The following is a 27,274-nucleotide window of genomic DNA, read 5'->3' as shown; positions in this document are numbered from 1 at the left end:
CCATGCAGCCCAAATACAGGCATGGCTACTTCTTCCATCTATTCATCTACGTCACAACGATTTTTTGGAAAACCAGACTCTTAAGCCGTTAGGGACTTCCTGTTGCTTGAATATTGATTTCTCCGAAAAACTCATTATTATGCATGAACAACTATTCCTTAGGAGTTCATCCATGACGTTCATATGCCCGACTTTACGTCAAAGCTGGCATTCCTAAACACCTTCAAGGTATAAAGATACCTCCACTTGCTATAGCAAAGCACGGTGTGGTTCGGTGCAGTTCGACTACCTACTTCCACGACGCAGCTCGCTACAGCAAGTGCCGAAGGAAGCCAACTCGGCAGATGACGCACTGATCAGAAGCTGTCCTCCTCTGCCGAGAACCCAGCTCCAGGGTTTCTGACTCCCCTTGCGGGGTGTTGGGAAATCGAGTCAGTGAAAGAGATACCAACCTCTCTCATTCTAAGGCATGGATCTGATTAGAACCTAGAGAAACATTTGGCAATTCTTGGCAAAAGCTAAACCTATTATAAAGACCACACTTACTTCTTCCCTCGTATTAGACATGGTTAGGTACATCGGGGTAGGTGTATTTTAGAAGCACCAGTTGAGTATTTTAGCTGTGCTATTTATATATGTATTTTTATATGTCATAGCACCAGACAATTCTATTACAGTATTATTTTATATTACTGTTTACACTGTACGCATTATACTTTGCATTCTGTCTAACAAATGTAGCAGTTCACCTCTCTTGCATTAGAAAGAAGACTGTTCAATAAACCCCTTTTTATTGAAACGCTCATCTCTCTATTTTCTCTGCAACTCTGTAGAAACGAAGCATGCAAGATTGACTGAGTAAAAAGTTATCTATTGTTTCAACGACTCTGAAGATACGTTTTATTCTTGGGAAACAAAGTTGTCATGTTTATGCGGTTGTCAGAAACTAATCCCTTCTTGTGTATTCGAGAAAGTTTCTAGTGACCTCTGAGCTAGCTGGCACTCACAATTAAGTTTAGTATACTCGATGGAGACATACTGACCTCACTCCTATGTCACATCTATAGGGTATATTAGTCCAATGCGCAGAGCCTATTGGGAATCTAGGGCCATATGCATCAAGCTGTTTTTGAATCGCAAAGGCCGAATATCGCAGAATTTCGGCCTTTGCGACTCGCAAACGGCCGTTTTACACGTTTTGGAATGCATGAAACATTCCCAAAATAAGGCATTGCAAACTTGTGCGATTCCTTATTTTTCCATAGCATTTAGGGGATCGCAAATTTGTGATTCCTTAAATACTATGTATGTAGCAATTTTAGCTTGCGAATTTTGTTTAAGAATTCGCAAATTACCACCAACTTTCAGTTGATGGTAACTTGCGAATTCTTCCAGAAATGCACAAATTGGCATTTTTAAAGGTGGCATATGATGCACACACATGCCCACAGGGCATGTATGTGCGCCATATGCACACACATGTTCTTTTCAGGGGTGTAGCAGGGTCTCTTTGAGACACCCCTGCAGCCTTGCAATAATTCTCAAATTGCGATTAGCAAATTGCGAATTCGCAATTGAAGAATTATTTTGCATTCATTCCTATGGGCCTCCTGGCCCATTGGAATGCATTGGAAATTATTCCTTAATTGCGAATTCGCAAAATGCGAATTCGCTAATAAGGAAGCTTAAGGAATCACAAATAAAAAGCGATTTTGTTCATACATACCATTTTGCATTTCCTAAATAGCGATTCCTTAAAATTCGCTATTTAGGAAATGCAAAATAGTTTGATGATATATATGGCCCATAGGAACTACACTACATGGCGCCCAACGTTTGGTAAGGCACTAATTTAATTCTAGATACTAAAGTAACTCAGTTGTGCTTTTCTCAGAGACCCCTTCTTCCGTAATACTCCAATAGACGTCGGGAGTGGGTAAAGGGATAATAACCGCCATAGCTGAGTAGGACAAAAAATCCTATGTATTAGTTTTTGGTTTATTCAACGTTGAAGGACATAGTGTTCCAAAATATTGTGCACCTTATCTTTGTTTCCTTGAAACTTGCTCTGCAAACTTTCAGTCAACAAAATGGCCGACGAAGATAATCCCGGGGCCATTGGAGCTACAGGCGACAACGCAGACAGAGCTTTAAACTATACAGGTTTCCAAAAAACCGATGAGGATGCTATATGCATTCCTAAAAATTTAAGGAAAGCCATCACTATAAAACTTATAAAAAATGGCCTAACATCGAGAGGTGGTAGGATAGTTTTTGTGCTAGAGGACATGAATATCACCAGACAGAGGTATTCCATTCATGGATAGTCTTCCCCGAAGCAAATCCAGTAACACATGTGTTTCACTTCTACAAAGAAGATGAACCACCAGTGGAATACATTCCCTTCAAGGATATTGAAATTGCACTAACTTACCAGGAGCATGAGCTCTGGTTTAAAGGCACCCTAAAACATTTAAATCACATTACCAGGCTCGGTCCACTAGGTAGACCAGGAGCTATATGGTCGGCTCAAGCCGGCTACACACTTGACCCTGACATTGAATCAATGTCGGATGAACAATTACTTAGTAATATAAAACATTTAATAGAATTATACAGCTAAAGGTCTGTATTAAAAACACTCTTACTCCTTCTAAAAAGAAGTGGGAAAACACTAAACAAACTTCTAAAGAGAAGCGTTCTCATTCCAGAGGTAGGCCTCCTCAAAAGGAGCCGTCTGAAAGGAGGTGCAACCTCAGGAATAGGGATAATTTGACAAAACCTGATAGATATCAAGATACTGATACACGTTCCTCCCGTACCTTTCAGACTTTGTAACAGAAATCAGAAAGAAGAGGACAGTCAGAACACAAGGAAGAACGCGTGAAGTCCAAAGACGATCAACACGTTCAGAAAAAGAAGAAACCTCAATTCACCAAAAAGAAGGTAGCAGGTCTAAAAATCAGACATTCTGAGGATCTTGAGGACACAACTCAAGAACGGGGAATGGGTTCAGACAATGTTGGACAGCTCAGCAGAAGTCACCATAGCTCGCTAGAACTTGAAGTATCATCTGGAGATAGTGGACTTGAATGAATTAATTCAGGTTGAAACTGCAGATACCAGGGTGAGTCCTCCACATAAGTTATATGAAGTAACACTCCAGATGGAGGGAGACATACCAAGAAAAGTGAGAGCACTCTTTTGGGAGCGACTTTCTAAGGGTTATGACATTCTTCTAGCTGAACAAGGCTGGCCACCAGAATTTGTCAGGGAGGCGCCCAAATGGCGAAGACATCATTATGCCAGCCTTCTCCAACCACATTCCAATTCATTTAAAATATACTTATGCCAGAAAATGGGCAGTTGTCCACGCTCCTGCATTATACAAGAATCATGTAGGATGGGATGAGGATTCTTCTCACCATAAAATTCAGTTAAAAAATCAACCAACTGCACAAAGGCAGTACCCAGTTAAGCGAGAAGCTAAAAAACAGGTCAGGGAGATCTTAGATCAACTTGAATACCAGGGGGTAATTGAAACTTGCACCTCGTCAATGAACAATCATTTGTTTCCTGTCTCCAAACCAGACAATATATATGGTCTAGTATTGGATTACAGACATCTGAATTCTTGTTGCAAATCATTTGCAGTGCAAAATGCACACAGTGCAGCATTAATAAATAACATTGTGCGTAAAAAATATAACACAACATTAGATATTTCTAACGGTTTCTTCTGTCAAAACATTGCACCAGAAGGTAGGTATTTGACCGCTTTCTCAATTATGGGGGCATATCGTCTCTTCTGCCGTCTCCCTCAGGGATTTAAGAATAGTCCTGGGCTATTTTCAGCGAGGGTAACAGAGTTACTACAAACGTATGATGACGAAGCATTGTCATATGTAGAGGACATCTATCTGAAAGACGATGACTTAGATAGGCACTTGAGCAGGGTGAACACCATTATACTGGGCTTCGCCTCTGAAGGGTACCAATTCAATTTTAAGAAATCCGGAATTGCCCACCTCAACGTACTTTTCTTGGGATATGAATTATCAAGTGAAGGCAAAAGCCTGGCAGCAAACTTTTTAGAAAAATGTGCGCTGCTCCAACCTCCGAAAATGCTGACAAACTTACAGTTGATTCTAGGTTTCTTAAATTTTGGAAGAACATACATTCTAAACTACGCAGAAAGGGTTAAACCTCTACGAATTAATCAAACCTGATTTTAAAACAGTAAATTGGACTCAAAAACACACAGACATTTTGCGTTCATTGCAAACAGACATGTTAGCAACTAAACATTTACAAACATGCGTAACCCTACGCAACTTAGTGATCCAATTCTATCCAGGACATTCACGTACCTAACTTTTAACGAAGATGAAAAAGTACCAATAGCTTACAAATCACATTTGTACACACAAGCAAAAATGAAATTCACTTCTACAGAAAAAATTCTGACAGCTGTTCGAACTGCTGTAGCAAAAGAGAGCGCCCTCGTACAGGGTAAGCGCATTATGGTCGTTACACCTATACCTGCCTTAGAGGCAGTGACAAAAGCGAGCATTCCAAATGCTAAAGCTTTACATCCAAGATGGATACAATGGGTTAACTCTCTTGCTGCAACTGATGTTAAATACGTTTTTGATCCTTATTTGAAAACACAAGCATTTCAACAAAACGAACAAGAATGTCCTCTCCCTACTGAAATTCTGCCTCTAGAGCACTATGAATGTATAATTTATACTGACGGATCTGCTCAACCCGCTACAGGGGGTAAACAAGCATAAAGTGCTTTGGGAACAAGTAGTTCAATTACGACAAGGACTACAAAACACTCAAGTAATACATATGCTGAGTCATCAACGTGATGGTGTTCATGTTGCAGGAAATTCATTGGCTGATGAAGTAGCAAAGGCAGCTGTGCAAAAGGCTTCCGTAGCTGCAATCACTCGTTCAAAAACTAAAATAGACAGCGAAATAATGCTAGCTGTCAATGCTTCAAGCAAAGACAGTGGTAATACTTTACCAAAAGGGTTTCCTATCAAATACTCATATATAACTGATGCGAACAATGTTCTGATTGCTCAAATCTCTGGAGTGGGAGATAGAGTAATTCCAAACATGGAATATAAATTAGGACTAATCCTAGCAGCACATGAAGAGTTTGCCTCTGCTCATGCAGGTGTTTCTGTCACAGTATCATTATTAAAACAGAGATACTGGTAGCCACGCATGAGGAAACAAACCAGAAACTATGTTTTAGAATGTGAAATATGCCAGAAGATGAAAGTCTCTACTTTGAAACGTCCTGCGCAGAAGCCCCTGTTAATTTCAGATAAACCATTAGCTTGTGTTTACCTGGACCACTTCGGTTCTTTACAAAGGGATGGTAACTATAAATATATCATGGTCACAATGGTCTCGTGTTCAATATTCATTTGGATGTGGCCTCAGTGCTTGGCTGATGCTCGAACTGTTATAAAAGATTTGCGAGTCTTTATAAGCACATACGCAGTCGGCACACTACATTCTGACCAGGGTCCTGCGTTTAGCTCTCGAGCTTACAAGGATGCCATGGCCAAATTGGACGTTGCATTGCGGTACTCTAGTCCATCCCATCCAGAGGGAAATTCGGTTGTGGAGTCAAAAAAACGGGACATAAAGCAATCTATAACAGCTAGGGTATTAGGTTCTGGTGACAGGAGGGTAAAACATCTAATAAGTGTCCAACGTAGTCTTAACAACTTACCAAGAAGTTCTCTAGGGGGTATCACTCCATATGATGTCCTTTTTTGGACTAGGATGCTGATTGCGGACCTTGATTGTCACACATCAGTGGTGGACCAGAAAACGTCTGATATCAAAGAGCGTTTGGCTGTTTTACAGGACTTAAAAGACATAAGAACGAAAAGAAGTAACGTAATCCTGAAAACCACCACCACTGAGGAAAAACCAACCATCCCAGCAAGGCCTGTCTGGATTCCCAAGCTTGGGGATCTAGTCTGAGAAAAGATCGTGGACACAAAGGAATTTAGGCCTTCTTACAGACAACCAGTACCTCTCTTAGCAATCCACGGATCAAGAATAGTATTACTGCCGCCCCTTCCTGGTAAAAAGGAGAACAGGTTTGTGTCTGTCGACTTGGTCAAACCACATCATGAGGCCGATAATAAGCAGAATGCCAAGTGGATTTCGCCAATGTAGCAGACGCCCTGCTCTAGCTACTATCCAAGAGGTTCAAACTGAGACTCATCACTTCTGAAGAATCTGCGTTGGGAAATGAAGGACTAAGCAACAAAGCTATGGAACTTGTACCTCTTGAAACCCAAATAACAGTTCATCACCAAACACCTGTCTACAATGAAGTAGCATCTGACTAAACAAATGTAACAAGTGATCAAGTGGTTCGAGCGATTTCAATGAACCCTGATGCAATCTCAACAAGTGATAGAACTGCCTCTAGCTATTTCATTAACTTTGATACGTTTTCCGAGGATCCCAGCGAGCCTGAAACAATGCCAGTAAATAGAACTTTGAAAGAACAAGCAACAGACCTTTTTCATCACCTGGAAAAGACTTATCTGGTTTCACCATGGATTGAACTTTGGATTGTGTTGGGTGTGCTTTTTCTTCTACTTTGGTTGACTCTGGTAATTACTTTGGGGATGCGTATAAATGGAAGACATGTCAAAATGGACACTGCAAGTAAGAACATCAACTTACTCCTCAAGCCACGCAAATCTTCCCATCCTGAACAAAGAGACTTGTCATCAGTGAACATCACAGCCGTTCCTATACCTGGGGGTATAGCTTGGGACAGAACTAACTATGACATTTTTGGCCGGTCGGAGCTGTTGAAGATTCCACACTTATTCAAGATTTCATTAAGTGACTTTGTTTCATCAAGTACCTTTTCTGATGATTGGGACTTCGAGACTGTTAATAATATGACGTCAGACTTAGAATTGTCTGCAGTATTTACAAATCATGAATATTAAGAAACGTCATCAGACTATGAACAACTGTATTGTTATAATCATTATGGTCTTCATTTCTTGCACAAATCTGCAAATCCTAGAAATGTATTATTGTATAACCAATGGGAAAATTGTCCTACACCACCAAAGGGTAGCTCAAAAACATTTGCAAGAAAATTTCAGTACTTTTCAGGGTTCAATGCATCCATTCCAGAATCATTTTACTTTAGAAATGTTAACAAAACAGGACTGAAAAGTATGTTGACAAATACCAAACACATTTATTCTGCTGCCTTTTATGCTCAAATGTCTAAACTAGGTTTCGACTTTTGGAAAGAAAAACATTGAGACGAAAACTGTCTGGGGCACAAAAGATTGGCAGGTCCAGGGTATAGAAGCTATGTTTAGAGCCTGTATCATCCCTGGGCAAATTATGGTTTTGAATGACACTGTCTAACAGACGTCTTGTCTTGGGTTAACCAAGATAAAAGACCTGAACAATCCGTCTATACCTACACCTACACCTGATAGCAGTAACACTTCAGAGGGGGAGGTCGATGTACATGCTATTATTTTGCATCACAACAGAACAGATCCGGATTGGAATAAATGGTTAATCTGGCCCACAGACACAAACAACTGTCAAGATAGATTCCTGAACAAAGCAAAGGGTTTCAAATTCACTAGGCCAGACCCAAGATATGATCAAAGACAGCATCCAGGGATAGTAACAACATACAGTGTAGGGAACCTCAGCCTTGATTTGCTACAAAGATCTACACTTCTACAGGATGTAAAGCAACACTTATCTTTATTTAAAGATGACGCTGATCTTAGGGAATTCTTGCTAGGACCAAGAACACCGCGTCATAAACATTTTATATATGCCAGTATCTATGCTGCTTATAATGAAGCATGGAAGATTACGCAAGCAGAGACTGCAGAAAGAATATGAGAAATTTATCCTATTAATTTACAGAAAACTCTCTCTGTGGTTGACAATGGGTTAACGACTTTGTCATCCAGTATATATTCATTGGACAGCATAGTGTCTTTTGCCATAGACATCATGGAACAGAACTTGGTCATGCTGCAACATGGTCAGTTGCCACTACGTTCTAACATGCTATTAGGCTGGATGTTGCAAAACCTTCATTCAGGCTATGTGCCTTGGCGTTTACTCAATACTACATCTCTGTTTTCAGAATTTAATCTCACTGATAAACAGATCTAATTGACACAAAGGTGAGCAGACTATACGGTGCTGAGCATTGAAAAACTGGAAAGAATGCCATTTACAGTAGCAGAAAAACCATCTATTGAATGGATAATACATGGAACAATCACTCTGCCTGTTACAATTTTCCATTTTTAGTATTGCCTATAACATATACCAGCAGGCACATATGAAAGGTTGGGTAAAGAATACATCAAGACATACTGGGAATTACCATACACACATAGAAGTTGGAGTAGGGACGTGAAGTGTTTCTTAGCAGGAAAAACTTTAGCCAGCTCTCGAATGGGAGTTACCTCATGTTGAATGATCACGGCTGCTGTGGCATGTTGCCAGGCATACCATATATAGTAACTGTGTCAGCCAGGATCACTTGCTGTATGCAAGTATTGTTTCCTCAAACCAAGACAGACAAGGAGTCGCCTTTATGGCCTTCACTGAACATTTCTTCTATAAGAATTGATACTTTAAGCAGAATGAAAGCCATTCTTTTGCAAAGAACTGTGCCACTGACCTCGGCCAAAGAGACCTATGATCTGCAAGTCGCAAGGACTTCTGCCGCGATACATGCCCTCTTAACTACAAACTGCCCTATACATTTCTCAGAAATGTTAAGTCGTATCTTAAGCATGTCTGATACGAGGGGTATTTTACATGTATTTAAGACCGTAATTTCTGGACTGTTAGCACCTTTTCAAGCAGTCTTAGGAATGTTTCCAAACTTCGTGCACTCTGTGTTTGGCGGACTGCCTCTCATTTTGGGACTCACTGCAGGGATACTATTTTTGCTCCTACTGCTGTGATATGGCAAGCCAATTCACCAGCAACAGCCAGCTCTCCATGTAGACAACTCTACCGGCGATGAAGTGTTGTGGGCACATTGTCCAAATTTTAGGACTACCTCGTCTACGAGAGTTAAATACCACATGGTTTCTGTCATTCAGACCAATTTGGCAAGATTGCATCTTACCTGTTTTACGCTGCCTGCTATGCGGAGAAGAATGCATGTTAGACTCATGTCTCACACTCCCATCAGTCATGCCAACGGATGTTGAAACTTCGCTTTAACCAGTAACGGCCCATGCACTGTGTTGTGCCCAGCGGCTACCAATTCTGATAACGGCATTTATTGAGATCTCACAGACGCAAATTGCAGCTGCTGAGGTACGAGAAAAAACAGGCGCGCAGGTACCATCCATTACGGACATCGCTAATGCGACCAATGCTGACGGTGGTGCTTCGCATCTATGTGCGGTTAATCTTCTAAACGAGGTAATCCAACTTTCACCTACAATGGTAGATGACTTTTTACAGACTTAGGAGATTTGGGGCCCGATGTAGGTAAATCTAATTTACCACTTCTAAAATACAGAATCATACCGATTCGGTATTTAAGAAGTGGTAAATTAGAGGGGGGGAAATGTAGGTAATTCTGATTCGGTAAATACCGAATGTGTAAGATTCGGTATTTACCGATTCTGTAAATACCGAATCGGTAACCCCCATTGATTCCTATGGGCCTTGAAGCCCATAGGAATCAATGTGGAATACCGAATCTGTATTTACCGATTCTGTAATTACCTATTCTTGCAAGGGTGCAGGGGGTGTCACTTTGACACCCTCTGGCACCCCAATTACAGGCTTGTGTGCCATGTGGCACACATACATGCCCTATGGGCATGTCTGTGGGTCACATGGCACAGGTGTGCATGCACAGATGTGCATGTACACCTGGAATCGGTATTTTACCACCCAAATGGATTGGGTGGTAAAATACCGATTCTGAAAGCTCTGTGGCACTCTGACATGTGCCAGCTACATCTGCATTTACAGAATCGGTATTTTACTGAGTCTGTATTTACCGATTCGGTAATTTTACCGAATCGGTAAATACAGAATCGGTAAAATACCGATTCTGTAAATGCATGCCCTACTTCTGAAAACCCTAATACCGGTCGGAAATGGCCAAAATCGGCCGTTTCGGACCGGTATTAGGGCTCCTACATCTGGCCCATGATGTTTTCTCTGACTTTTGATTTGGCACACAGTGTTCTGGGAGACTTTTTATTCGACCTTCATTATTTCAAATCAAAGTTCTAACTTTGGGACTCTTTTTTCTATGATGACATTTTTTTTCTCTCTCTCTCTTTCTCCAAATTTGTATTTTTCATTTTTTGGCACTATGTAATCTGCTTAAAGTAGAACTATTCATAGACAACAAGAATTCTTTGAAAAACTTCCAGAGACAATATTTGACCTTGTCCACATACCAACAGTTTTATATAATCTGACATGAAATGGTTTCGGCGCCTTTTTCGTCTGTATTTACAGGCCATTTCATAAATGTATATTTTCATGATTCATTCACTTAGCATTTCATATGTCAACTATATGCTTAGAATGATACATTGCTTTGAATGCGTACAGTACCAATGCTCTTTTGTGTACAACCAGTACCAATGCATTTTTATGTGTTTTGGGTGGGTTTTAAACACTTGTTGTGTAGATATATTTTAGATATGTTTCCACATGTTTAGGACTTAGTATTTAGTAGAAGTCGTACATAAGAAAGTGGAGTGGGTGTTGTTTGGCAATTTAGATTCCGTATGCATTTTCCCGATTCATGAACTTATATAGGTACAATTCATATTGCCCTCATACAGGCCTTAGAAATCCAGTCCTTATTTAGGCTTAGCCCATGCAGCCCAAATACAGGCATGGCTACTTCCATCCGTTCATCTACGTCACAACTATTTATTGGAAAACCAGACTCTTTAGCCGTTAGGGACTTCCCCTTGCTTGAATATTGATTTCTCCATGAAACTCATTATTATGCATGAACAACTATTCCTTAGGAGTTTATCCATGACATTCATATGCCCGACTTTAAGTCAAAGCTGGCATTCCTAAACACCTTCAAGGTATAAATATACCTTCACTTGCTAAAGCAAAGCACGGTGTTGTTCGATGCAGTTCGACTACCTACTTGCACGACGCAGCTCGCTCCAGCAAGTGCTGAAGGAAGCCAACTCGGCAGATGACGCACTGATCAGAACCTGTCCTCCTCTGCCGAGAATCCAGCTCTAGTGTTTCTGACTCCCCTTGTGGGGTGTTGGGAAATCGAGTCCTTGAAAGAGATACCAACCTCTCTCATTCTAAGGTATGGAGCTTATTGGAACCTAGAGAAACATTTGGCAATTATTGGCAAAAACTAAACCTATGCTAAAGACCACACTTACTTCTTCCCTCATACTAGACCTAGGTTAGGTACATCGAGGTAGGCGTATTTTAGAAGCATCAGTTGAGTATTTTAACCTGTGTTATTTATGTATGTATTTTTATATGTCATAGCACCAGACAATGCTATTACAGTCTTATTTTATATTACTGTTTATGCTGTACGCATTATACTTTGCATTCTGTCTAACAATTGTAGCAGTTCACCTCTCTTGCATGAAAAAGAAAACTGTTCAATAAACCCATTTTTATTGAAACACTCGTCTCTATATTTTCTCTGCAACTCTGTAGAAACGAAGCATGCCCGATTGACTGAGTAAAATAGTTATCTATCGTATCCACGACTCTGAAGATACATTTTATTCTTGGGAAACAAATTTGTCATGTTTATGCGGTTGTCAGAAACGAATCCCTTCTTGTGTATTTGAGAAAGTTTCTAGTGACCACTGAGCTAGCTAAGTTTAGTATACTCGATAGAGACATACTGACCTCAGTCCTATGTCATATCTATACGGTATATTATTTCAATGCGCAGAGCCTATTGGTAATATAGGAACTACACTACAAAGGTATGTAGTGTGGGTCCAGATCATAATGTGCCAAGCATACTGTGAAAAGCCCGGCTCATATGGAATGGCCCCCACCTCATCTCAGAGGTGTGCACCAAGGGAAGGAGAGTTAGTAATCAAATCTGCGGGGAAGAGAGGGAAACAGGGCACTGAACATATCATGGAGGGGAGCACAAGCAGCACATGTGTTCTAACTGGCCTGCCCATGGCTGCCCCAAGGGAGAAAAGAGAGATAAATTGTAGAACAAGACCCAATAATGAGTCCTGGGTATTAGGCATGACATCCGTTGAGGCTTGTTTGAGAGGTGATCTGGATTTACCCCTGTCTCTGTCCTCACAAAGAGAGTCCCCCACCTGCTGGAGGCATGCATGATCTGAGCCCCTATTTGGTGGTAAGGGTGGCTTCTGGTGATGAAGATGCTGTCCTCCTCCATTTTGTCCAAGATGGATTCCCACTCATCCAGGTCAGAAAAGTCTTTGGTTCCCCTACCCACCTTCACCAGTATGTGAGTAGGTTCTAAGAGACCACATTTAAGGTCCCATCTCCGAAGGAGGGGACTGAGTGTTAAAAACAACTTCTTTTTGAGACTGGTGGTTGAGGAATAATCTGCAAAGAAGGAGAAATGTCACCCCTCATTCAGGAGAGGGTGGCCTGAAGGATAACCCTGGGGTGCTGGTGACATAAAGCACAGCCAGTGATTTGGCATTGTAGAGAGTGGCATGCTACATTGCTAGAACAAAGGCACTGCGACCTTTGAAATGCCAAAGTTTCATGCAGAGGAAGATATAGGAGTTTGGGAAGGAGATTCCGTAGGAAGGGCGTTATGCCATCTTTCTCCATATCCTCAGAGACGGCATAAATGAGAAAAATGTTCTTTCTAGATTTGTCCTTCAAGTCGGTGATCTTGTGCCTTATGTAATCAATATCCCTACCCCAATCTGGGAGGGCCTTGTATTGGGCCTCAATATCATCCATCCTCTGGTCGATGTTTCCAGTTGAGTGTGAAAGGTGGAGACATCGAACCTCAGTGATTTAACCTTTGTTTTAAGGTCAGTCATTTTAGAGCCCATGGCTACCAGGGTTATGCCAATGGCAGAGATTGCCTTCAAGAACGCCTCCATTTCCGCTTTTGATGGAGTGGCAGGAGTTGATGGAGCCTGTGTGGGCTGGGGGCGACTAACCGATGCACAAACAAATTGGATGACAAACTGACAGTCTTAATGAAGACATAGAAAACTAGGAGGAAATGCTCAGTCTCTTCCAGAGAGCGAGGTAGCTGGGTAGGCGGCACCCCTACCCCAGCCCCTCGTGAGGTAACTGATCTATGCTATAAGTGCTGCATGTGATGTTCCAATCTTGTCAAGTCGCACAGGACTCCAGCAGTAGGCTAACTGTACATTACCTCACCTCACAGAACATCTCCAGACCAGCACCTGGGCCTTTTCTCCAGAGAGGTAGAGGACAAGAAGTGCTATCATCAATGAGGCATCTCCCACAGGATCACTGCATATGCACAATGCGAAGACCCCACCATCCAGCCATACAAGTCCATGCCCACGGGCACCCAGGTGCGGGTATAACAGGTAGCTGCCTATGCATGCCACTGACACTGTTGGCTAGTCAATTCATTGGGGGACAATTTGCAGGGACAAATGAGGGCCACACAGCACACTAGTGTAGAGGAGAGCTCTGCATCTGGCAGGACAGTTCCTGAGATTAGGCTGGGGCGCTATCTAAGCGCCTTTTATGAGTGGAGAAATGATGTACATGTGGTTTCAGAAGCAGCGAGGATCAGCTTCCTCCAGGGTATGACACCATATACCGGACATGGGTCTATACAGGCAAAGAGGATGCAGAGGAGCAGCACTGGATGTGCCTTGTCTGGGAGGCTGGCAGGCCTGGGGAGGCAAGGTGATGAAATGCAGACAGGAGTTTATAGGAGCAGGCCAGCAGTGCCAACTGGGCAGTCTGGATTCACATGTGGTGCAACCTGACACCCAGCCACAATACATGGTGAAGAAGCAACCATTTGTCCCGATCCAAAATGGTGAGCAGGAGAGTGGCCCAGAGTTGGAAGAGCCAGGGAATAAGGCCAACGGCCTTTGTAGACTACCCCAAGAGCCGCAGGGAGACACTACCACCCTCAGGGCTCTCAGTCGGCAGGCTATGAGATAGAGAACATCTGGTGGTCTGCGCAAGCTCCCTGCGCCCTGCATCTGGGAATCAGTGAAGCAGCTAAAATGCCCCACAAGGCCCCACTACAGGATGCCAGCTGGCGCAGGCCCCTCGGCAGGTGTAATGAGGCTGTGTTGCTGTCCTCAGTACACTTCTGCAGTCCCCTCACTCGCAGTGCATCATCAGACTCACACCTGGTAAGAACACAGGTGTCCCTCTGCCCCTCAGCATGGCAGCAGGGTCATTGCAGGTGGCCCTGCAGCAGAGCATCACAAAGGGGCATATCGACAACAAAATGACGGAGTGCGGCATTAGCCTTCCTGGCTTAGCGCTGCACTCCGCCATTTCAAAAACTTAGCAGCCTGGAGACAACGCAGGCACCCTTGCACCATAGTGCAAGGGTGTTTGCATTGAGGAGAAGATTGTTTATGTGCAGGAAGGTCTCCCTTACTGCACATAAACAATCAATGGCAATTTGCTGTTTCTATGTGTGTTGCACAACGCAGCACACATGGACACAGCAAAAACGAGGAGAAATAAATAATTTCCCCTCGTTTTGCCTGTATTTTGGTGCTGCCTCCTATTTACGCCACCCTTGAAAATAGGGGGCAGAGTCAAAATCAATGGGTGTTGCGGTGGAACGCCCACTGCAAAACCCATTGCCCTCCCCTTTCATGCTAAGTACCGGGTGAAAGGGTGCCTTATTACCAGGCAGTGTTAAGCCATGTTAAGTGGCTTAACACTGCCTTATAAATAAGGTGAAACTCCTATCGCCATCACCGCTGTTTTGCTTTTTGCTCTTAAAGTGCAATTAGTCTTCTCATCAAAAAAATGTATTTGTGTTTTTCATTTGAAGTACTACACATTAATCTGATTTTTATTCTAGCACTTATATTTTTTTTTTGCATTATGTCCGAGTTACTGTGGTTGTAGGCTGTAGAGCAGCTTTGTGTGATATTTGTCTGCTATTTTTACCATATTCTACATGCAGAGATATTTATTTATTTATATTGTAAAATTACTACAAACACTACAAATTGAAAATCAGTTCAAATCTTATTTGTGTGGACCTAATAGCATTTTCAAAATGGCCTTTCCTTACAGAGAGCTACAAGAGATACATAAATGTTCAAGCTGAGCTGAACAAACAAATGACGATTCTCAGACAGAGCGTGGAAGAGAAGTTGGTCAAAATTGGTGATTTACATAAGCTTTTGGAGAAGCAGATTGCTGTGATGTTGCAAATTGAGGTAAAGTGTATTCTACGAATAGCTGTTCTACACATACTATTGCTCTGGGTGAAATAGTTGTCTTGAAGACTTTGGGCCCGATTCACAGAATTAACTTAAGACTCAATCCTACACTTACTACTATTTTGGTATTCACAGAATGCACTTACTACTTTTGGCATTCACAGAATGAATTTACTACTTTTGGTATTCACAGGAGTTAGGATTTTGTCTTAAGACAAACTTAAGACAGACTTAAAACAGACTTAAGACAGACTTAAGACAGACATAAGACAAAATCCTAACTTCTGTGAATACCAAAAGTAGTAAGTTTATTCTGTGAATGCCAAAAGTAGTAAGTGCATTCTGTGAATACCAAAATAGTACTAAGTTTAGGATTGAGGCTTAAGTTCATTCTGTGAATCGGGCCCACTATCTCCATCTTTCATTGAAAATGAAAATGCATCTTTTTGATATGCCCCTTTTTTGTTTCAGACAACAGTTATTTTAACAACTGTCAAATGGTCAAAGTCTGTTGGCCAGGCCAAGCCACAAGTTCTTGTGCATTGTTTAAACATGTAGATATTTGAGAGCGTGGCCTGATGGGCCACGATGGTGGTCGCTCTTCTTTAGAACTCCTGCCTGGCTATGCCTGAGCCACAGAATCCTGGTGCTGACGGTACCCTGAGCCGCATCTAGGGCTACACTGCTGTGGGGGCTGCCTGGTGCTGTCGACGAGGCGATAGTGCTGTGGTTCTGAGGCTGTGATGGTGGCTGCGGAAGACAAGGGGGCCATGCTCGCCGCTTCCTGAGAGGAAGATGCCATAGCCGAGATAGAGGCCGTGCGGCAGTGACCACGACTGGCTGCCTGCTGTTGGACTCTGAAGGTGGCACCCCCTTTTGCTGCATGGAGACTGGAATGGCGGCCATCAAGGGCCAAGGGGCACGGGCCTCCCTTTACCTCCTTCTTGCTCTACCCTGCGGCAGCTCAGGCATACCAGGGATATGAGGCTAATGCCCTGTGCTGCCTCCTGCTGTGGTGTGGACCACTCCTAGACCCAGGAAGAGCTGCTGGAGCCCTGTGGCCCTGAAGGGGAAGCCACGGGGAGGTGCCTGAATTGGTTGGTGTGGTGAAGGCAGACGGGGGTCTGCTGCGGTTTGGACATTCGCACGCCGCCCCCCCACTTACCACAAGAAAAGGGATTTGGCATACTGGCTGGGGCTTTGGCCCAATAAGACACACATGCTGGAGTTCTGCAGGGTGCCCCGCACACGACTGAATAGCAGAAGGATCTGCAGATACACATTAAAACCCAGGTGTGAGGGGGAGACTGGAATCAAGGGGCAGGCTCCAGCTGCATCTTCTCCCCACCTAGAGGCTTGGTGAAGCAAGCAGGCTGTGGAGCAGCTCCCCCCACATTGTGGGAGCCTTCTCCTGCCACACATCTCACCTTTGGTATCGGCACCGGAGAGCTGCGCTGCCAGCACCGCTCAGCCATGGGTGGTGACAAACCTGCAGGAGCGCAGGGCCAATCTAAAATGGACAAATTCACTGCCCCTTCATCAAGTACCCATAGAGCCCAGGACCCAGTGACCACTCCCCGACTGTAGATGCCTTGCCATCCTACTGGTGATTTAGGCCTCCCAACTGGAACTCAAATACGAAATCGGTGAGGTAGCAGTGGAGGTGTCCCTCCTGCGGCAAGGTCTATGAGGTGTTGCGGACAGGGTGACGGAAGCCGAGGGACAGATATCAGTGGTGCAGGACACGTTGGGTGAACTACAGGCTATGGTCTCATGGCTGGTCGGCTCCATGTGAATAGAGCCCGGTGCTCTAACCTTCGTTTTGTGGCTTTCCAGAGGGCGAGGAGCAGCCCCAAAGCACTTTCTGGAGGATTGGATCGCCTCCGGCATGCTGGCTTCCCAGTTGTCAGCTTGCTTCATGATTGACCAGGCGGCCCACAGGTCCTTGGCACCCAGGAAACCCCAGGAGCTCCACCCTGCCCAATCACCGTCAAAATTCTCAATTACAGAGACTGGGATCAAATCCTGCAGGAGGCTCAACAATCTAGAAACACTGAGAAGCATGATATTCCCAGAGGTTACCAGTAAGGTGAAACAGGCCAAGAAACCCTATGACAAAGTCAAAGTGAAGCTCCTGGATCATTCACAGCTCCAAAACTATCTCCTTTGACACCCCTGAATTAGCCTGGGAGTGGGAGACAAAACAGAGGGCCTTGACGGCCAACCAAACCAGTGGGGAATGTGCCTGGCTTTTTACTCACTGCTGGAGGAGGCTAGGAGGCTAGGAGGCTGGGGGTCGGCTGCGGACTCCAGCTCTGAAGTGGATGCTCCACGCTCGTGGACTGGGCGCTGTGGTCCTCAGGGTCAACCCTTGAAGCAACTGCCAGTCAGGCCACAGCCCACAAACTGTCAGCAGACTTAATGGATAAGACACAAAGCCTTACTATCCCCTCTATGTTACATCCACTTCTTTGTCTTGGTACACGTGGGAGCACATCCAGCCCTTAGAGTCTCTTCACAAGTCTTAACTTCAGATGCAGTCCTTCTTCTGTCTTCCACACGTCCAGCAGTGATCTGAAGAAGGTGCCCAGGCATGCCGCATTTATGTTTTTCACTAGGCTGTGGGTGGGGGGACTCCTGGCTACACCCTAATGAATAGGGAAAAAGTTCTCAGGGGTAATCATACCCACATAGGACACTAGCAGTTTCTATGTGCACTACTGCAAGCAATCCCACAGTGCCCCTTTCTTCTCTGCAGCAAAAAGGTTAGATTCAATGGGCCTGATGCCGACCAATATCTGACAACATCAAACCTCCTCTGGCTTCAGCCTGCAGCCTTGCCCTGCTCAAGGAATCTAACTTCCAGAAAATAGTCTAAATCTGAAGGTAGAAGGAGTAATTTACACTGGGCCCAACACTGAGAAGCATTCGGTCAATGACTTTCTGTACATAAACTCTTGGCTTTTCCGGCTTGTAACTTTTCAGCCTTCATTGACTGCTTCACCTAGACCCCGCCCTTCATCTATCCAAGATAGCAGAACCATTCTTCCTTTGTGCTGAACTCCTGTACTCGCCCTACAGCTATGGCCCGGCAAATGAGCAACCTCCCCTCTGTGGTCACTCAAACCGGTTCCTGGGGCAGATCCTCTCCCACTGGGACTGACGTCTGGCTGACTAACAGGACAAAAGAGCGGGCAGGTGTAGGTGATAGCTACAAATACCTGTGACAGAGTATGCCTCTTTGAAGATAATTAAGTTCCTGAACATTGCCCGGATGGTTATCCTGTCAGAGAAACAGAACACCTCACCACACCCAGAACCTTTTTCACAGCTTTGGATGAAGTTCACACCTCATCAAGGAGCTATTCAGCTCCCAGGTGACAGTTGGAAGGTTATGCAGATGGGCTTCTAGAAGCCTTACAAAGGCAAAATACTTTTATGGTAAGTAACGTTTGCAAAATATTTACTACTAATTCTGCTTTAACATTGAATTAGATTTGTAATAAATATTTTTTACAAGTCCAAAAATGACCTTTTTTGCTAGTTCCTAGGCGGAGATAACATTATTTCATTTTAACATGATCTTCTTATGCTTTGCTATGGAAAAGTTAGCCCTGCTTCAGTGAAAATAGCTTTTGGGGCCTTGGCACTCTAAGGTCATGTTTTACGTAAAATTTTACATGTCCTACTTTTAATGTTATGCACCATGCCTTATTGGGCACTATGTTGTGACTTGTTAGTATTTAAAAAGAGTATCTAGGCATGCCAAAAGAGGTTATTTTGATAGGTCGAACTTTCCGTTTAAACCTTCACAGCCTGGTTACTGGTGGCATGCCTGCAGTCATCACTTTAGTGGTGGAACAGTATGTGATGCAGTCCACTAGTGCCACTTTACGTACAGGCTCAAGGTGTACATTGTACCATATACCAGGGGCTTATAGGTAAGTTACATTTGCCTATTAGTAGTAAATTAATTAAACATGTTTTTAGGGGTCAGAGAGCATACACTGGGCAGCAGTGTTCAAGTGTGCAGAGCCCGAAAACTGTCAGTAAAATATAGCAAAAAGTGGGGGTGACTATGCAAAAAGGGACATTTTCCAAAACTTTGGTATTGCTTCCCCTGCCCATTGTTAACTGAAGTAATTGAATTACTGAAAAAGAACAAATATTTCATTCTTTTTACTGTAATGCTGCTCCAGTGCTTCTCTATGCTGGACATGAAAACACAAGTACAGGGGAAATGAGCTAGCTCTGAAAGAGATGGACAAAGAGTTAATAGTGCTGCAGCATTTTAAAAAATGTGTCCTGTCTTTGAAAAACGTACATATAATTATTTTACATTGAGATTTGGCTTGCGCTCCCTAAATGCACAGTTTTGTCATCAATTATGTCATTTCAGATGCTGCAGTGATGCAATGATGTTATAGAACGTAATGAGTGGTGTAATATGTGAGGTAATTAGCAGTGCATTGTGCGGGTGCACGTTATGATTACCTGAGATAACTATAACTGGTGAATTCTTGTGATTTTGTTCATTTTCGTTTTAAGCAGTATGTTTTAGCTGACATTTTTACCTAACTATAATGTCCTTTTAACTTTTGGGTTTTTGAGTGAATTTCTAAGGTTTATTTAATGTAAAATAACATGTTACAAATCCTAACAATAATATTGCTTTAAACTTAGTTTTTTCAGTGAATTTGTAATTTTTTTAATGTAAAGTAATATGTCCATTGCTATGCGTGGCATAGGTTGGGGCAGGGCATAGCCTGTGGCCAGACCCTGCACCCAACACCCCTGTTGGCGCCCAACCCTCTAAAATGAATGTTATTCAGTATTATTTTTTATTTTCATCTCGATGCATGGATTTAACCCCTTATTTCCAGGTTCTCACACCTACTGCGCATTACAAAACAGCGTGGCATTAACCATATATGCAAATTCACAGAGAGTAAAATGCAATTTATTACCATTATACGGGGAAAGGAGGGGCATCGTGACCCACTTAAAACTTTGCATTTAGGGAGTCATGTCCCATCCCCACACAACAAGTGTAATATATAGAATAGTATGCCTTGGTGGAGTTCGCGGAGTACCGCTATGTGGAACTCGAAGGGACAAAAAAAACTCTGTTGGCTCCGTGGATTTCTGCAAGCAGCGGAGGGAGGTAAGTTACGCTGATTTTTTGCTCTGGGTTTTTGTCCAAAGCTGTAAAATCTGAGCAAATTACACCACGTGCACGCAAGAGGGAGCAACTTCTTTCTGCAGTTCGAGTAGATGTTCTACTCGAGTTGCAGCTTCCACAGTACGAGAGGCAGGTTTCTCAAAGCGAGCGGTAGCGACCTGTCGCGACCGCCCGCTTTGTCAAATCTCTCTGGAAGGTGATCTAGCGTATGATTTTCCTCGCTAGCCAACTTAACATTGGTGAGCCAAGAGAGAGGGAAAACTCTGCTCCATTTTTTGGGTGTTTTTTGGAATTCTGCGCTCTACACAGCGCACAGAGTGGGAAAAACTTTGCAAACTCCCGAGCGCAGCGGAGTTTACCGCTCAGGCCCATAGAATAGTACACTCTACAAATTATTATGTATATAGATATGTATAGAAATCTTTATTCTCATTGAATTACCCCCCACACACACACCCTAGCTTTAACGTGAGATAAAGTTGCACTCACCATCAATATATTTGCGTACAGACACAGATAGGGAGACAAAGATTGTCTTGGATTTGTTTTGAACATCACACTGTCAGACTGTTTCATATGCACTGATGTAACGATTTTGCCCTCAGGTTTGAATAAAAAATCAAAACATATTTTAAAAGCAAATATCACGTTTTTGTAATTGTTCTTCAGGTGGATATTGACATCAAAATACGCTCCTGCAGAGGATCCTGCAAGAAAAACCTTGTATACAACATCTCCAAAGATAATTACAGCGTATGGAAGAAAAACCTCTCTGAAGTCAAAACACGAGCAATCACTTTCCAATGAAAAACCTGCATCGGATCACGATGGCCACAACAAGTCCACAGAATGTCAGATGTGCTGAAATGCCATCAATTATTATACAAGAGAGCAGCTGAGTAGTTTAGTTACAATTGACTCAACAGTACTGTACTGTACTTACAAGACGTGGAAGGAAACCTTCAATGATTTGCTGCAGGCATTCCTTTAAGTACCATAGCATAACTCCCTTACCCAATACACAAATCATATATCTTTGCCAAGGTGTATCCTAGACTTTCTTTAGCACAACTATTGGCAGACAAAAATACTGTGCCATAAATATAATTTACAAGAATGTCGTCTCATTGGGTGTAGATTATTAACGCCATTCGGGCAATGTTTATCTCATCGCCATATAACAAGTGCATTAAAACCTATGGCACTTTTAATATGGCAAACTGGATGCCATAACAAGTGTACCCACAAGGGGTTGAGAGGCGCACTCTATTTTTTTTTTTTTTTTTAATTATATTTTTATTGCAGAGTTATAAACAGCAGGAAAAAGTAAACAGCCAGTGCACTTGTGGGCTCCCCCCGTCCAATGACAGTTCACAGTTGTACACAGCCATTCAGCCCGCATCCCGGAGGCCGGGCGGCATATCAGATCGCTCGAGAGGAACACAACACAGTGTACGTCACATTGGGACCCTGGCGGAAGGTCGTTTTACGTATCTGCTTTTACCCCCCCACCCGCAACAACATTCCCGTCAGCCATCTCCGTGGAATCAACGTAATTGCCCCCTTCGGGGCCTGCTCTGGGCTATTCGGGCCTTCGTGCCAGGCCGTCCCACCCAATCAGTCTGCCCGCCACTCAATACCCCCTGTCCCAGTAGTTCCAAGGCCTCCACCAGCAACCCTCCAATGGCTTCCGGCCCTCCCCAAGCCCCTCTACAACTAACCCCCCCAACGCCCCCCCCCCCTGGCAACTGCTAAGGTGTATGCTTCGCTCTACTGAACTGGATGGTTCCACTACAGTACGTAGTGAGATACTTCTGTGTTCGCCCCGCGGTGTCCAGCGGCTTAGTTCTCGCCGTCCTCATCCTCAACCAAAGCATCACGCAGAGCCTGTACCACTAACTCCCATGCACGCGCCGCATCCAGAGCTTTCTCATTCCCCAACTTCACTGCTTGCTTCATCCGGAGCACGCTCTCGCAGTCAGACCATCGCAGCAACTCATTCTTCCATCTACGCAGTGAGGGACCCCCCCCTGGCCTTCCAGTGCCACGATATTTCCCTTTGAGCCAATATCAGGCCCAGATCTATGAATTTACTTGTCACCTTGGTGTGCTTAGTATGCGGGAACCAGAGCAATAGACACGCCGCCATGTCGAATTCTACCTCCCTGTCAGTCACTTCATTCAGGAGTTCCCCTACCTCCGCCCAATAAGTTCCCAGTTGTGGACACCCCCAAAACAAGTGGTCCATGTCCGCCCCAAGGGACGAGCACCGGGGGCAACAGGCATCCGGCACCCGAAAGTGCCGCTGTAGTTTCTCTGGAGTTAAATAGGCCCTATGGAGCACATAAAAATGGACCTGCTGAAAGCGCGCGTTCCTGGTGCCCTTCCACGTGCGTCGCAGGATATGGCCCCATGCCGTATCCGGTATGGGCCGGCCAACGCTCCCCTCCCATTTAGCTTTGAGCCCATGGAGTGGTTCCAGCCCTTCGTTCAGCATCCTATTATGGAGGCACGTCACAGCTTTGAATGTACCAGCCGCCATCACCACATATTGGCATGCCATAGTCGTCGCGGGCTCCAGGAGCCCCTCTTTCCAGTGCTTTTGCATGGCAGCCACTACAGCCGCGTGTAGTAGGAAGCCCCCCTCAGGCAGTCCGAACTGGTCCCGGAGCACGTCGAACGGCGCCAACGCCCCATCTATATACAAGTCACCCACCACCTGCAACCCTGCGTCCTCCCAGTCCATCAACGGGGACCAATCCCCTCCGTGCGGCAAAGCCGTCAACATCCCGATCGGGATCTCCGGGGCATAAGGCCGCAATGCCCTCGCTCTCCGAAGGCTCCTCTGCCAGCACAGCCGGAGCGTCCGCTCCTCCATGGTGAGGGCCCGTAACTCGAGCCGTTGCTGCATAATGATGTACGACAGCACGTGGCGCTGTATCCCCCGACCCCGGTCTTCCTCCGGCCCCCGGAACACCCTGGCTACGTTCTGCGTAAGGACCTGCAACTGCGCCGCTAGATAATACAGCTCAAGGTCGGGCACGGCCATGCCCCCCTCCAGCTTGGGGCGAAGTAGCGTGCTCAAGGCTATTCTGCGACGGCCATGCCCCCACAGAAAGCCAATAATCAGTGACCGCAGTTCCCTAAACACCCCCTGGGGAATCCAGACAGGTAGCGTTCGGAAATAATAAAGGAAGCGGGGGAGCGCCACCATTTTCAACAATGCTATCCTGCCCAGGACTGTCAGCGGGAGGGTCGACCAGAAAGACAAGCTACCCCGCAGTGACCGGACACAACGGCCGATGTTACCCTCCAAAAGGTCAGCAGCCGAGTGGTAAATGCGGACACCCAAGTAGGTGACGCAAGAGGGTTCCCATGCCACACCCAAGTCGCTGCTAGGGGCTGGCGATCCCGCTCTCAGCGGAAACACGCAGGTCTTTGCCCAATTGACCTTAAGGCCCGACAGTCGGCCGAACTCGGACAGCAGATCCATCGCTCCAACCAGTGCCCCCGAAGTGTCAGCTAGGTACAGGAGCAGGTCATCTGCATAGAGCGATATATAATGCCATTGCCCATCACTCACTATTCCCGCGTATCGGTCGCCTGACCTCGCATGGACCGCCAAGGGTTCCATCGCCAGGGCAAACAACAGAGGGGAGAGAGAGCATCCCTGTCGTGTTCCCCTGCCCACCGGATACGCGGCAGATACCAAGCCGCCCAATCGAACTCTCGCCGTCGCCGAGGTGTACAAGACCCTCGTCCACCTTCGAAACCCATCGCCCATGCCGAACCGCTCCAGCACTCCATCCAAGAAAGGCCATTCCAAACTGTCGAAGGCCTTCTCGACATCCACGGACAGAACCGCCGGCGTTCCCTCCCCATCCAAGATGGCGTCCATTATTCCCACCAGGCGGCGGATATTCATCGCCGTGCTCCTCGTGGGTATAAACCCGGCTTGATCCCTGTGCACCAGGCCCGTCATGTGCGGGGCCAATCTAGTGGCTAGGATGCGACTCAGGATCTTATAGTCCACCGTCAGCATGGACAGCGGGCGATAAGACCTCACGTCCGCGGCATCCCGGCCAGGCTTGAGGAGTGGTACTATCAAGGCCTCCCGCATGGAGCCAGGCAATGCCCCCTTCTCGAAGGCCTCCGTATACACCACCAGCAGCCTGGGCGCCAGAGCGTCTACATAGTGCTGATAGAACTCGACTGGGAGTCCGTCCACCCCGGGCGTCTTGTTACGGGCCATATGTTTGATAGCCACTCGAATTTCCGTAAGCGTGATCGGGCTACCCAGGTCCTTCGCGTCGTCCTCGTCCAAGACCGGAAGCGGCCTCTCCCCCAGGTACTCCACGATGTCCTGAACCCCCACTCCCAACTGACTCCGGTACAATTCCTCATAGTAACCCCTAAAGCGGTCCAATACAGCTGCCTGGGAGTACACCATCTCTCCCTGCGCGTTAGTAATGCTGAGGATCGGGCAACCCCTAAGTTCCGGGCTAGCTAATCTGGCTAAGAGGGTACCCACCTTGTCCCTTTCTGCGTGTGCCCTGATAATGTACTGCCTATAGTCATAACATCTCAAACGTTCCGTCTCCGCGGCTACCACTTCCTTCGCCTCCAATAACTGGGCCTGTAGACCTGGCCTAGTTGGCCTGCGGCGCTCCAGGTCCCTCAAAGTTTCCTCCGCTTTCATTAAGTCATTCAGCACAGTCGTTCGAGCATTTGAGAACCTGCCCAAGCACACCCCTCTCACCACCACTTTCATTGCATCCCATTCAGTAGACCTACTCGTCGCCGTTCCTTCATTCACACCGAAATAACTATCAATGCCCTGCCGGACCGCATCGTCGAACACAGAATCCTCTAGCGTCTCCGGCCGAAGCCGCCATGTTGGTATTACTGAGCGCTCCCTCTGCCATTGAATATGCACCAACAGGGGGTTATGATCGGATATCGTCCTAGCAAGGTACTCAGCATGGGTAATCAATGGGGCTAGGGAGCTCCCGCAAAGCACCGAATCAATCCTGACATGTAAATCATGGAGAGCGAAATAAAAGGAGTAATCCCTGGTTCCCCTGTGCCTCTCCCTCCAGACATCCAGCAACCCCCATCGTTCTTGCCAGTCCTTCCTGTGCGCGGCCAGCCTGCGCACAGGAGAATCTACTAGGGGGGGATGGGACCTATCCAGAGCCACATCGGTAATCGAGTTGAAGTCCCCCCCTAGCACTATCGGACCCGCCAGGAAAGAGGCCAAGGACCCCGAGAGGCTATCAAAGTATCGGCCTTGGTCAGTGTTCGGTGCATAAACACAGCAGAAAACCACATCCCGTCCATACAATCTCCCCTCCACCGCTACAAACCTGCCATCCGGATCTATTACCTGATTCAGCACTTGAAAGGGTATCCCCGCCCTCCCCCAGATCAAGACCCCCCTGGCATACGCTGAGTAAGTGGTGCCAAAAACCTGGCCCCGCCATCTTTTCTGCAAGGCAGCGCACTCTTTTTTGGTGAGGTGAGTCTCCTGGAGCATAGCTATCTGAACCCCCCTGCGTACCAGGTATGCATGTACTTTGTGACGTTTCACCATAGTCCGCAGCCCCCGGACATTCCACGTTAGGCATTTCAAATTAGGTAATGTCCCCATTCCAATTCCGTACAGTCCGAATCAAACAACAACGGTCCATGGCCCCCCCAATGCAGTTGCCCCCCCCCCAACAACCCCAAAACTGAAACATTCCCCAAACCCCACTCCCCAGGACAGAGCACACGAACCCAATGGCCGCCCCCATCCAAACCTTGATCCAACTTCTCGCACACTTACCCTGTGGTCTCCACCACAGTCGACCTTAAGGGCCTAGGGGGGGTGAGTCGCCGCCGACCCCAGCTAGCGGAGCCCGCGTCCCGCCCTTCATCCCCTCCGATACACTCAGCTCCCCCACCCGGCAACCCGCCCTCCAGCAACAGGATATCACCCTACCATGAAGTCCCGATCTAGTCCCAAGTCTATCTCAGCCGCAGAAAATATTATCCGAGGTCTGTGGGGTCACCGTCGGCCCCTTCTGGCTCTCTGCCTCCGAAAGTTCCTCTCCTGTTCTGCTGCCTTCTCCTCCCGAGTCCGTTTCGGCCCGTTCACTGTTCTGTCGCGACCCTGTAATGGCCGCCGTCGCCGCGAGTGCATCCCTCTTCTCCGCCGCCATTTGAGCCTCCCGCTTCTCCCGCTGGCGCCTGTTGCGGGACCTGATGCGTTGTGACTGCCGCACCCGGGGCTGCTTGGGCTGGTCTCGCCGACTTTGGTGCGTCCTATCCGTCCCTGCTCTGTACGACTCAAGCCATTGCCAAACTTCGTCCGGAGTCTGGAAAAAGTGTGTGGTGCCATCCATGATAATCCGCAGCTTGGCCGGGTAGAGCAAGGAGTACTGAATGCCTTCCTCCCTGAGCTCCTTCTTCACAGCAAGGAACGATGCCCTGTCCTTCTGGACCGCCTGCGTATAGTCCGGAAAGATCGTTACCTTGCTGTTCTCCACCTCATAAGGGCCCGACATCCTGGCCCGCTGGATGAGGAGGTCTCGGTCCTTGTAGTGGAGGAGCCGCACCACCATTGGTCGGGGGGGGCCGCCAAGCCCCGGCG

General features: G+C 45.9%; 1 pseudogene across 1 annotated transcript in view; it reads left to right on the top strand.

Annotated features, from left to right (window-relative positions):
* Positions 1-23,507, top strand: part of LOC147728552 (fibrinogen alpha chain-like) — a 105,615-nt pseudogene extending 82,108 nt beyond the window's left edge. Inside the window, exons 2-3 of the transcript XR_015309380.1 lie at positions 15,310-15,455; positions 21,310-23,507. The product of XR_015309380.1 is annotated as a fibrinogen alpha chain-like (transcript). The remainder of the gene's footprint in view (positions 1-15,309; positions 15,456-21,309) is intronic.
* Positions 23,508-27,274: the final 3,767 nt, after the last annotated feature.

This window comes from Lissotriton vulgaris, chromosome 3_1 (genome assembly GCF_964263255.1).
Source record: "Lissotriton vulgaris chromosome 3_1, aLisVul1.2, whole genome shotgun sequence".
Lineage (NCBI taxonomy): Eukaryota > Metazoa > Chordata > Amphibia > Caudata > Salamandridae > Lissotriton > Lissotriton vulgaris.
This window is presented reverse-complemented; position numbering and strand designations above follow the sequence as displayed.